At 40.0% G+C, this 13,254-nt stretch overlaps 1 protein-coding gene across 8 annotated transcripts in view; it reads right to left on the bottom strand.

Moving 5' to 3' along the window:
• Nucleotides 1-13,254, bottom strand: part of XPOT (exportin for tRNA) — a 173,463-nt gene that overhangs the window by 159,204 nt on the left and 1,005 nt on the right. The gene's annotated exons all lie outside the window — the stretch shown is intronic.

Consider the following 13,254-nt stretch of genomic DNA (forward strand, 5'->3'; position numbering starts at 1 on the left):
TTCTCATTGTCAAATCGTCCCCATAGAGACTAGCTCACAATCTCAAAGGCTTTTTTTTTTTTCTCTCCTCAAACTGAATCTCCATTTACTCCAGAGGTGAATTTTGCTCTTCCCCTAGAATGGAATATCAAAGTGAAAGTCACTCCGTTGTGTCTGACTCTTTGTGAACCCATGGACTTAGCCAGCTAGGCTCCTCTGTCCATGATATTCTCCAGGCAAGAATACTGGAGTGGGTTGCCATTCCCTTCTCCAGGGGATTTTCCTGACCCAGGGATTGAACTCAGGTCTCCTGCATTGCAGGCAGATTCTTTACCATCTGAGCCACCAGGGAAGCTATAATGTAAAATAGCAGCTAAATATAATTATTTTTTTAAAAGGTACTTATTTTCTTTCCCTTTCACATGCTTTTGGGCTTTGTTTAATCTGCATTCATGGTAATTTTTTTCTTGAGACTGAACAACTGACGTAAGTCAAAGTTTTAGAAACATTATGCCTTGTCCATAGGTTATTTATATGTTTAGAGAGAATTTTATTTCCTTTTTTTTTTTCTTTTTAAACTTCATTTCCTAAAAAAGTGATTCCTCCAAGATTGAGAAAAACTGTTGAATGATCTTGTGATTTTATGACTGCCCTGTGTTAAGAGACAGGGAGCAGAATAAAAACTGGTCCCCTAGAGAAAACTCCCTACTATATCTGGCATTATCCACAGGCCAAGAGTATTTTATATGCATGCAACACAATTTTCATAAAAGAAACCTTTTCACATTCAGTCACAGGAATAGACAATTGGGCAGTGAACACAGCCCTGCTCTGAGGAAAAGAATCTCAGCTCTGACTACAGAAACATTTCCAAAAATGTTGAGGTCTGATTTCTCGGAGGCATACTTAAATTACATTTGAATGTCACCCCCAAAAGAAAGTAACATATGACAGTAAAGAGGAGAAAACTTGATGAATATTTCCCCTTGGAAAGATCTCAATCTATATATTTATTTTTTACCTCGTAAGAGCCTGTTTCGTACTATGCAGGACACTGGACTAGGTATCATGGAAGATATGAGGAAACAAAATTGAAATCCCACAGAAGCTTAGACTTCAGAGAGTGAAGAAAGTTTCACTATACAGAAGTAATAATTATTGAGTGAAAAACAAAGTAGAATTTATTCATGAAGTTCTGGAAGTTTAGAACTTCAAGTATTTTTAAAATTAATTTTTATTGGAATATGGGGCTTCCCTTGTGGCTCAGTTGGTAAAGAACTCACCTGCAATTCGGGAGACCCGGGTTCAATCCCTGGGTTGAGAAGATCACCTGCAGAAGGGAAAGGCTATCCACTCCAGTATTCTGGCCTGGCGAATTTCAAGGACTGTACAGTCCATGGGGTCACAAAGAGTTGGACACGACTGAGCGACTTTCACTTTATTGGAGTATAGTTGTACCTATATAGGTACACAGAGAGTCAAATAAGGATACATATAGAGAGAGTATTGGTGGAACTACTCTTTGCTCTGCCAAAAAGCCAGAAAGTTACCTTTTTTTGCTTTTACCATATAAATATCAGCACACAAAAGTATGGAGCAAAGAAAACAGGAAAAGAAACGCTATTTGGGATGTTATAATATAGGAACTACTTATTATTCTTAACAAATAATACACCAAGTTTCTACCTTTAAGGCATTTATAGTCTAGTTGAAGAATAAAGCGAAAGTCGTTCAGTCATGTCTGACTCTTTGCGACCCCACAGATAGTCCATGGAATTCTCCAGGCCAGAATACTGGAGTGGGTAGCCCATCCCTTCTCCAGCAGATCTTTCCGACCCAGGAATCGAACAGGGGTCTCCTGCATTGCAGGCGGATTCTTAACCAGCTGAGCTACCAGGGAAGCTCGAAAGAAGAAACCGGGCTATTATGATATAGAGAACTACACAGGTCACACAGCTAGAGCTAAGACCTAGGGAAGTTCACAAAGGGCATTCCATTCTGTAGGGGTGGAGGTAGAGAAGGGAGTGTCAGAGATTTCTCAAGTAAAGGAATAAGGAATTGGCCAGAGACAAGAAGAGGCGGAAGGAGCCTAAAGCCACAACCCAGTTGTGATGGGTGCTCTGAACTGGCTCTCAGCATTTATGCCAAACCTCTAGTATTTCTTTTCTTTTTAATATTTATTTGGCTGGGTCGGGTCTTAGTTGTGTCATGCAGGATCTTTTGCTGAGGTGCAGACTCTCTAGTTGTGACAGGTGAGCTCCAGAGCACGTGGGCTCAGTAGCTGCTCTGTGGCATGTGGGATCTTAGTTCCCCAACCAGGGATCAAACCCATGTCCCCTTCATTACAAGGCAGATTCCTAACCTCTGGACCACCAGGGAAGTCCTCTAGTGTTTCTGAGACTGCAGGTGTCATTGTTATTCAGTCACCAATGGTGTCCAACTGTTTGCAACCCCATGGACTGCAGCATGCCAGGCTCCTCTGTCTCTCACCATCCTGGAGTTTGCCCAAGTTTATGTCCATTGAATCGGTGATGCCATCTAACCATCTTATCCTCTGTTGCCCTCTTTTGCTTTCAATCTTTCCCAGCATCAGGATCTTTTCCAATGAGTTGGCTCTTCACATCAGGTGGCCAAAGTATTCCAGCTTCAGCTTCAGCAGCAGTCCTTCCAATGAGTATTCAGGGTTGATTTCCTTTAGGATTGACTGGTTTGATCTCCTTGCTGTCCAAGGGATTTTCAAGAGTCTTCTGGAGAAGACTATGCCCCATAGTTCGAAAGCATCAATTCTTCAGCGCTCTGCAGGTGTTAAAGAAGAATAAAAACCACACCTCCCCCATCTCCGTGCAGTTAGGGTTCTGCTTCTGCCAATTAGAAGCACTTGGAAGATGGATGGAAGGCTGGAGCCACCTGCTCTGTTTCTGCCAGTAAACTCAGCTGTGAACACGCTGGGCTTTACTAATTAGTCTAGGTACTAACTTCATGGATGCTGAGAGGTAGTCCCAGGAGCAGCGGTGGCTTCCTGATAACAGTGACAGTGTTGAGTCTTTGAACTCAACAGCACCAAAGGTGTCCCCGGACGCCCCAGCTCTCTGTCTACAGCAGAGATCGCCTCTTGCCTGGTAAACCAGCCCAGCAGTCTTGTCCTAGTAAGCACTCCTGGAGGCCCCACTTTTATCTCTTCAGACTTTCCAGTAACTCTGTAAGCTCCTGATTCCCTGTATTAAATCTCCTGTTGCTTAACATGATCTGAGTGGGTCCTATTTCATGCACCAAATACACCAAAGAAATACCGAAATACACACTGTGCCATGAGTAATATTATTTGCAAGGGTCATCAAATAAGGGACCAAGATAGTAAATATGTATCTTAGGCACTGAGGGACCCTGTGATCTTGATCTACTTTTCTTTCTCCATCCCTCCTAAGTGTTAAGTACATTCACATTATTGTGCAACCATCTCCAGAATATTTTCATTTTGCAAAACTGAAACTCTATACTCCTTAAACAGCAAATCCCCATTCCCCTCTCCCAGCCACTCGCAACTATTGCAATTCTACTTTCTGTCTCTGTAAATTTGACTCTTCTAGATACCTCACATAAATGTAATTGAATATTTGTCTTTTCTCAACTGGTTTATTTTACTTAGCATAATGTCCTTATAATCCATGTTGTAGCATGTGACAGGAATCCCTCCCTCCCGTCCTTTTTAAGGCTGAAAAATATTCTGCTGTATGCATATACCATATTTTCTTCATCACTCATCTATTTATAGACACCTGGTTTGCTTCCACCTTTTGGCTATTGTGAATAATGCTGTTACGAACATGGGTGTTTAAGTGCCTCTTTGAAAGCCTTTCAGTTCTTTTGGATGTATACCTAGAAGGGGGATTACTGGATCATATGGTAATTCTATTTTAATTTTTTAAGTCAGCAGCACACTGTTTTGCATAGGGGCTGTACCATTTTATGTTCCTACCAACAGGTCACAAGGGTTCCAATTTCTCCACATCCTCGCCAACATTTGTTATTTTCTATTCATTTGCTTTCAATTGTAGCCATTTTGATTTGCATTTCTCTAATCACTAGTGATGTTAAGCATCTTTTTATATGCTTTTTGGCCATTTGTGTATCTTCTTGCCCATTTTTAAAGTGGATTCTATTTGATGTTGTTGAGTTGTAAGAGTTCCTTATAGATTCTGAATATTATCCCCTTATTAGATACATGATTTCCTTAGGCTGCCTTGTCACTCTGCTGCTTTTGTCAGGCCAGTTTTAGTTCATGCTCATGAATGGAAGTCTAGTTTGTAGCAACTTGCTGGCAGTCTGGCCAGAGCTAGAGCCATCTTCCATCCTAAAGACACTAGTGGGAATGAGCTAGAGCATCTCTATCTTTGACACCCCAGGTCTTAGATACTCTGATTCCCTCAGACCTGTAAAGTATTCCCATGCTTTGAACTCGAACCAGCCAGTCTGAGGTTTCTATAGCTGTCAAATTAGAAACAGCCTCAAGACAGGGTAAATGGGAGTCATGGAGGTAGACTCACTAGATTTAGGTTTTGCCAATGTCAAGTGCCTGCCACTAGAAAGTCATTTTCTTGACTTTTTACTCGTGGATGAAAGATGGCTACCACAGCTCCAGACATCCTATTCCTTACCAAGCAGAAAGAACAGGGAGGAGATGATACCATTTTTGGCTGTGCAATTTTATTTGGAAGGCAAAAGGTTTCCTGGAACTTCCCTTCAACTTCAGAAATCTTCAGCTGACTTCTTGAAGGATGGAATTTACACCACTCCTAGCAAGGTTAGGAAAACAAAATACATGGGAACATTTGGTTTTCCCATCCCATAGGCAGGCAAGTGAGAGAGAAGTTGGGGATGAATGTTGGTCTAAGTTACAGGGTTTGCCACAGTGAAAACCAGGAAACATCAAAATATTCAAGAATGTAAGACTGAGTATAATGTATTACATGAATCCCAGGGAGCATGTAATAATACATGCTCAGTTTTTACACAAACTGTGGTATAAAAAAATACTTAGTGGCATGCAAAATTATTCATAAAATGTTATCAACTGAAAGTTAACATACAAAACAACAGATGAGAAAACATCAAAGTTGTTGGGGTGACCTAAGTTTGGATAGGTTTTTTTAAAGTTACATAAATATATGCAAAAATAAAAAAGCTGGAACTGATCCTCTGAAATGTTGACTGAGGTTGGGTTTTTCAGGAAACTGACTCTGGGGCAGAGATTTGTATGCAGGTGGTTTAGCACAGAATAGTCTGAGAGGCAGCACCTGTAGGGGAGGCAGGACTGGGCAGAGGGAGAGGGTGAACCACAGGGCAGATGGCACAGAAGCTTTGTGTACGAGGTGAGTTCTGAAGCCGCATGTCTCAGACTGTCCCTTGTACCTTTTTAAAAAATTTATTTTGGCTGCATTGGATCTGAGTTGCAGCATGCAGTATCTCCCACCAGGGATCTAGCCCACACTGAACCCACCCCCCATTTTTTAAAAAATAAGCAACTATTTATCTTTGAGGGACTGTGTCTTGTACCTTTACAAGTGACCGGTCATGGGATGTGGGCTGTCCCCAGGGCGGGGATGTAACCTAGTGTGAGGCAGTTGCCTTCACAGAAGGTAATTCTGGAGAACAACTCAACTGTGAGTCATCAGCAGCCAAGATTCCTGGCAGCTGTATCCTAAGCTCCAGGCAGCATACCACAGTGTCCACCAGAAATGTCAACAGTGATTACCTCTGGGTTTGCGGATTAAGGTTGGTTTTCTCTCTTTAAAAAATATTTTCCATAATGAATATAACATTGTTCTAAGGATTAAATGAGTTAATACATAGAAGGCACTTAGTACAGTTTCTGGAATTTATTAAGTACTCAATAAATTTTAGCTGTAATTATTTTGTGTGTGTGAATAGCTAAGAAAAGAAGAAAAGCTAAAGGCAAAGGAGAAAAGGAAAGACATACTCATTTGAATGCATAGTTCCAGAGAACAGCAAGGAGAGGTAAGAAAGCCTTCCTCAGCAATCAATGCAAAGAAATAGAGGAAAACAACAGAATGGGAAAGACTAGAGATCTCTTCAAGAAAATTAGAGATACCAAGGGAACATCTCATGCAAAGATGAGCACAATAAAGGACAGAAACGGTATGGACCTAACAGAAGCAGAAAATATTAAGAAGAGGTGGCAAGAATACGCAAAAGAACTATACAAAAAAGATCTTCATGACCCAGATAACCATGATGGTGTGATCATTCACCTAGAGCCAGGCATCCTGGAATGCGAAGTCAAGTGGGCCTTAGAAAGCATCACTACGAACAAAGCTAGTGGAGGTGACGGAATTCCAATTGAGCTATTTCGAATCCTAAAAGATGATGCTGTGAAAGGGCTGCACTCAATGTGCCAGCAAATTTGGAAAACTCAGCAGTGGCCACCGGACTGGAAAAGGTCTGTTTTCATTCCAATGCCAAAGAATGCTCAAACTACCGCATAATTGCATTCATCTCACACGCTAGTAAAGTAATGCTCAAAATTCTCCAAGCCAGGCTTCAGCAATACGTGAACCATGAACTTCCAGATGTTCAAGCTGGTTTTAGAAAAGGCAGAGGAACCAGAGATCAAATTGCCAACATCTGCTGGATCATCGAAAAAACGAGAGAGTTCCAGAAAAACATCTATTTCTGCTTTATTGACTATGCCAAAGCCTTTGACTGTGTGGATCACAATAAACTGTGGAAAATTCTGAAAGAGATGGGCATACCAGACCACCTGACCTGCCTCTTGAGAAATCTGTGTGCACGTAAGGAAGCAACAGTTACAACTAAACATGGAACAACAGACTGGTTCCAAATAGAAAAAGGAGTACATCAAGGCTGTATATTGTTACCCTGCTTATTTAACTTATATGCAGAGTACATCATGAAGCACAAGCTGGAATCAAGATTGCTGGGAGAAATATCAATAACCTCAGATATGCAGATGACACCACCCTGATGACAGAAAGCAAAGAAGAACTAAAGAACCTCTTGATGAGAGAGAAAGAGGAGAGTGAAAAAGTTGGCTTAAAACAACATTCAAAAAACTAAGATCATGGCATCCAGTCCCATCACTTCATGGCAAATAGATGGGGAAATAGTGGAAACAGTGACAGGCTTTACTTTTTTTTTTTGGCTCCAAAATCACTGCAGATGGTGACTGCAGCCATGAAATTAAAAGACGCTTACTCCTTGGAAGAAAAGCTATGACCAATCTAGACAACATATTAGAAAGCAGAGACATTACTTTGCCAACAAAGGTCTGTCTAGTCAAAGCTATAGTGTTTCCAGTAGTCATGTATGGATGTGAGAGTTGAACTATAAAGAAAGCTGAGCGCAGAAGAATTGATGCTTTTGAACTGTGGTGTTGGAGAAGATTCTTGAGAGTCCCTTGGACTGCAAGGAGATCCAACCAGTCCATCCTAAAGGAAATCAGTCCTGAATATTCATTGGAAGGACTGATGCTGAAGCTGAAACTCCAATACCTTGCTACCTGATGCGGAGAACCGGCTCATTGGAAAAGACCCTGATGCTGGGAAAGATTGAAGGTGGGAGGAGAAGGGGTGACAGAGGATGAGATGGTTGGATGACATCACCGATTCTATGGACATGAGTTTGAGTAAGCTCCGGGAGTTGGTGATGGACAGGGAAGCCTGGTGTGCTGCAGTCCATGGGGTTGCAAACAGTCAGACACAACTGAGGAACTGAACTGAACTGATATATATATATATATATGTACATATACACATAACATTTTAAAGAGAAAACATAAATATGGAGAAAATCAAGAAGAAAGTATGAAATATGATTAAAATAACAGAACTTCTGTTCTTTTCCTTTTGGCTTATTTTTTTTTAACTGTGAAATTCTTTCTTATGACCTTGTTTCTTTCCAGCATGTTCAACAGAACTTTGTGTGATGACAGATACTTCAGGGACTTCCTTGGTGGTCCAGTGGGTAAGACTCCGAGCTCCCAATGCTGGGGTTATGGTTTCCATCCCTGGTTGGAACTAACATCCTGCACACCACAAGGCACAGCCAAAAAAAAAAAAAAATTCAGTGTCTGTGCTCTCCAATATGGTAGCCACTAGCCATAAGTGCCTGCTAAGCATTTGAAGAAGAGCCAAATTTTAAATTTTATTTAGTTTCTCACTGAAATGTAAACAGCCACATATTGCTAGTGACTGCCATACTGCACAATGCAGCTCCGTATCAATTCTAGGCAATGGTTATTTAGAGCACAGATTTAAAATATGCTTTCTCTCTTGAAGTTTGGTTTTCTTTTTCAACTCACTACCCTACATAATTTCCACCTTATGACTTCAAAATCATATTATATTTACAGGTAGAAAGACAAAATGGCAAGAGCTAATTAAGTGTAAAAAAAAAGGGGGCTGTTATTGGTCAGATTTTTAAAATATACAACAGGGAGAGTAATTTAATTGAAAGTTAGGTGCTAAAGAGCTATATATTGTTAACTGTATGGTATTTTTTTAGTAAATAATCTAAGTAGAAAGTGAAAGAGGTTGTTCCATATCAAATATCTGGTTCTTCTTAGTAAATTAAGAAAGACTTCTCATTGAAATCAGACCTCTCATCCATACTATCCATATAAAAAGGGAGATAACTGCAGAAACAATTTGAAAATGCCTGAGTAACAATGTGGAAGTCTCTTACCTCTTAGGTAGGAGGCATATGCATAAGGGGATACCTCACAAACAGAAGCCATGTTATAAAGAAAAGAGAGACAGATCCTGGTTTGCATCCCACCCTGCCAGTTACTGGCTGTGAGTACTTTGAACAAGTTACTTAAATTCTCTGTAATCAAATGGTAATAACTATACCTGCCGTGAAGATCTGTTGGAAGATTAGTCATACGTTAAAGACGTGGTATATAGTAAGTGCTAAATCAATAACAATTTTACTATTATATTAGCATAATGTCAAGAAAAGTGAAAAAAGTGAAAGTCAAGAAAACAAATCAGCAAAAAGAAAGTAAGCTGAAATACTTAAAAACTGGGGTAGGAATTAACTGGAATAATCATTAAACTGTAAAATTAGTTTTGGTATATGTTCTTTTATATGCATTTTCAACACACAAAAATTAATCAACTGTTTATCAAATGAATGAAAAAAAAAACTTGGATGAATGAATGAATGCCTTGCTCATTTTAAATATCATTTTGGCCCCAAAATGGGTTGTTATCACTAAAATAGTTTTGTCACTGGCATTGTCAGTAGGGATATTTCAAAGACTCTGTAAAGAGCAGCATCAAATCAGTGGTCTTTTCTAGAGTTAACAGGAAAGATTAGGGCTGAAATTAAGGGACAACTTCTTAAGCAATATTACTAAAAAGGATCAGTTAAGAGCTTCCATCCTTAGATATTTTTACGAAGACAGATAATTCTCCATGCTGGAAATGTCATCGGCGTCTGTGGTAGCTTCCAGGGTGGCCTCCTTTGAACCTTACTGCCTAGCCTTTGTGCCCTTCCCTAGTCTGCCCAAATTCAATCAGGGATGGCCTTGAATGTGGCCAAGTGTGACTTCTAAGGCTATGTCATAAAAAGTCGTGAAGCTTCTGCTTTGGTCTATCAGATTGATCACATGCTCGAAGACAAGCCAGTGGCCATGCTGTGAGCAGGGCACTCAAGCCATCCCATGGAGAGACCCATGTGGCCAACAGTCTGTGACAACTGCTGGATGTGTGAAGTCACTTTGAAAGCAGCCTCTCCAGCTTCAAATAAGTCTTTAGATGACCACAACCCTAGCCAACATTGGACTGTAACCTTATGAAACACTAAAACAGAAATGCGCAATTGAGACACTCTTGAATTCCTGACTCACAGAAATCGTGAGAGGGAATACATGATTTTTACTCTCTTAAGTCACTAAGTTTTGGGGTTATTTGATCAGATAAAGGACAGAAAGGGTAAGGACCTAACAGAAGCAGAAGAGATTAAGAAGAGGTGGCAAGAATACACAGAACTGTACCAAAAAATATTAATGACCCAGATAACCATGATGGTGTGGTCACTACCTCGAGTCAGATATCTTGGAGTGTGAAGTCAAGTGTACCTTACAAAGCATTACTATGAACAAAGCTAGTAGAGGTGATGTAATTCCACTTGAGCTATTTCAAATCCTAAAAAAGGATACTGTTAAAGTGGTACACTCAATAAATCAGCCACAGAATTGGAAAAGGTCCATTTTCATTCCAGTCCCAAAGAAGGGCAATGCTAAAGAATGTTCAAACTACCGATCATTTCAAGTGCTAGCAAGGTAATGCTCAAAATCCTTCAAGCTAGGATTCAGTAGTATGTGAACTGAGACCTTCCAGATGTATAAGCCGGGTTGAGAAAAGGCAGAGGAACCAGAGATCAAACTGCCAGCATTTGTTGGATCATAGAGAAAGGAAAGGAATTCCAGAAAAACATCTACTTCTGCTTTACTGACTACGTGAAAACCTTTGACTATGTGGATCACAACAAACTATGAAAAATTCTTCAAGAGATGGTAATACCAGACCACCTTACCTGTCTCCAGAGAAACCTGTATGCGGTCAAGAAGCAGCAGTCCATGCGATTGCAAAGAGTTGAACATGACTTAGTGACTGAACGACAACAACAAAAGTCACTAAGTTTCGGGGTTATTTAATATGCAGCAGTAGATGGCAAGCATATCGTCAACAGCTAACATTTATTGCTACTGTCCAAAGTGTCTTGCTAATAGACTGAACCAGCTGATCCTTTAAGGTAACTTGTATCTTTACAGCATCAATGTTTTAATAGCCTATCATGTCACTGACTCAGTATCTTTTTCCTACAAAATTCCTGTAAGACAAGGAGAATCAGCCAATCAAATATAGACATTAATAAACATCCATTAAGTTTGTAGAAATAAAGAACCTCAGCTGAAGCTGGAGTCAGAATATGTCTATAGGGAGAGCTCTCATGGCTGTGCATCATCAGTTACTCCAAACTGTAAGAGACATACCCCTACCTCTTTCCCACAGGAAGGTATTGCCTACTTTACTATTTAGCAGGAAGAATAAAACCATCTTTCTGGCCAACCACTGCCCAATCAATGACTGTAGCACCACAAACAATGAAAAGCCTCCATAGCCCATACTTTGAACTCCCTGCTTCCTCCCGAGAACTATTTAGTTATGACAGCCCCTTCAGTTCAGTTCAGTCGCTCAGTTGTGTCCAACTCTTTGCGACCCCATGGACTGTAGCCTGCCAGGCTCCTTTGTCCATGGAATTCTCCAGGCAAGAGTACTGAAGTGGGTAGCCATTCCCTTCTCCATGGGATCTTCCTGTCCCAAGGATCGAACCCAGGCTGCCTGCCTTGCAGGTAAATTCTTTACCATCTAAGTCACCATGGAAGCCCTTCCATGTCCTCTGGACTTGCCTGTGATCCACCATAGTTTCCATTACCTGAACAGCAATTCCTCTGGCTATTTCTGAGTAAACTCTTTTGCAGGTAAAATAATTGGCTATTATTAAATAAGTTCAAGGTATTATTCTAGGTGCTCTGCTGATTAAAAGGTTGGATGTTGTGAACGATAAAAGCAACAATAATAACAGTAAGTGTTGTTGCTGCTGCTAAGTCGTGTCTGACTCTGTGCGACCCCATAGACGGCAGCCTACCAGGCTCCCCCGTCCCTGGGATTCTCCAGGCAAGAACAATGGAGTGGGTTGCCATTTTCTTCTCCAATGCATAAAAGTGAAAAGTGAAAATGAAGTTGCTCAGTCGTGTCCGACTCTTAGCAACTCTATGGACTGCAGCCTACTAGGCTCCTCCGTCCATGGGATTTTCCAGGCAAGAGTACTGGAGTGGGATGCCATTGCGTTCTCCAACAGTAAGTGTTAACTAATATTTATTAAGCATCTACTCTTAGTGTTTTAGACACTGTGCATATACTCTCATTTAACCTTAATATATTGGAGAAGGAAATGGCAACCCATACCAGTATTCTTGCCTGAAGAATTCCATGGACAGAAAAGCCTGGCAGGCTACAGTCCATGGGGTCACAAGGAGTTGGACACGATTGAGCGACTAACATACAACCTTAATATATATTGCCAAATGTTTTCCAGGAAGGTCATACCAAGTTACATTCCCATCTGTAAGGTATAAGAACAGAGTCCCTGCATGTTTACCAGCATATAAAAAAAGATTTTTACAAAATCTGGTAGGTGAAAAATATAATAATCTGCATTTCTCTGATGACTAGATCTTGATATGTTAAGCACATCAGACCTCTGCCTGACACAGTTACAAAGATCTTTCCCCCAGGATGGCAGTGTTTTCTTGAAATTTTTACAAACAATTCAATCCCTTCTTGTAATTGTAATTTCTTCCAATTCTTTCGTAATTACGTTCTTCTATTTCTAGATCAATTAAATTTTCACTTGTATTTCTTTCTAGTTTGTTTACGATTTTGTTTTTTACATATGCAATTATTTTTTGTTGTAGGATACAGGGGGAAAGTTTTTTTTCTTCCCCATAATCATGTCTCCTTCACTATTAATTGAGTTTTCCTTTCCCCACTCATCTATGATGCTTCCTTTACTATCTAAAGAATTCTTACATATCTTGAGTATATTTATGAGCTTTAAAACTGTCTTTTACTGTCTGTCGGTTCTGGGGCTAGTACTACTTTTTTTTTTTTGATTACTTACTTTTCTACTCATTCATTTAGAACCATCACATTGTCTTCCAGGAAGCCTTGATTCTTCCAAAAAGACACCACTGCTGCCTCCCTTTTTACCTTTATAACATACAAAATTCTGCCTTGTATCATTAACAGAGTTGATCTTACTCAATTATATTCTTGAGAGCAAGCAACAGATACACTATATATTTATTAAAATTATGGGATTTGTTATATTAAAAGGTAACAATGGCAGAAGAGATCTCATTTGACCAACAAAATGAAAACAGGCAAGTCCCTCATTTGATTAAGGAACACCATTGTGCCATCCATGATGAAGATTATAAAGGTTAGTGAACCCTAGATTCTGCTTTAGGGAAATCACCACTTCGTAGAGGAAAAAGACATGTAAATTTATGTGACTAAATGCAATACAACTAAATAGTATAAAATAAATAAGCATGTACAAGGAAAGAGAAAAGTAAAAGCTAAGTGAGCAGTGGGTAGTGTCTCAAGCAGGGGACACACACATGAGCTGGGTTATGAAGTTTCTTAAATGTCAGAAAAATTTGCA

The sequence above is a fragment of the Bos grunniens genome, chromosome 5, assembly GCF_055505025.1.
Source record: "Bos grunniens cultivar Pamir isolate PY7600 chromosome 5, Bosgru_T2T1.0, whole genome shotgun sequence".
Taxonomy (NCBI): Eukaryota; Metazoa; Chordata; class Mammalia; order Artiodactyla; family Bovidae; genus Bos; species Bos grunniens.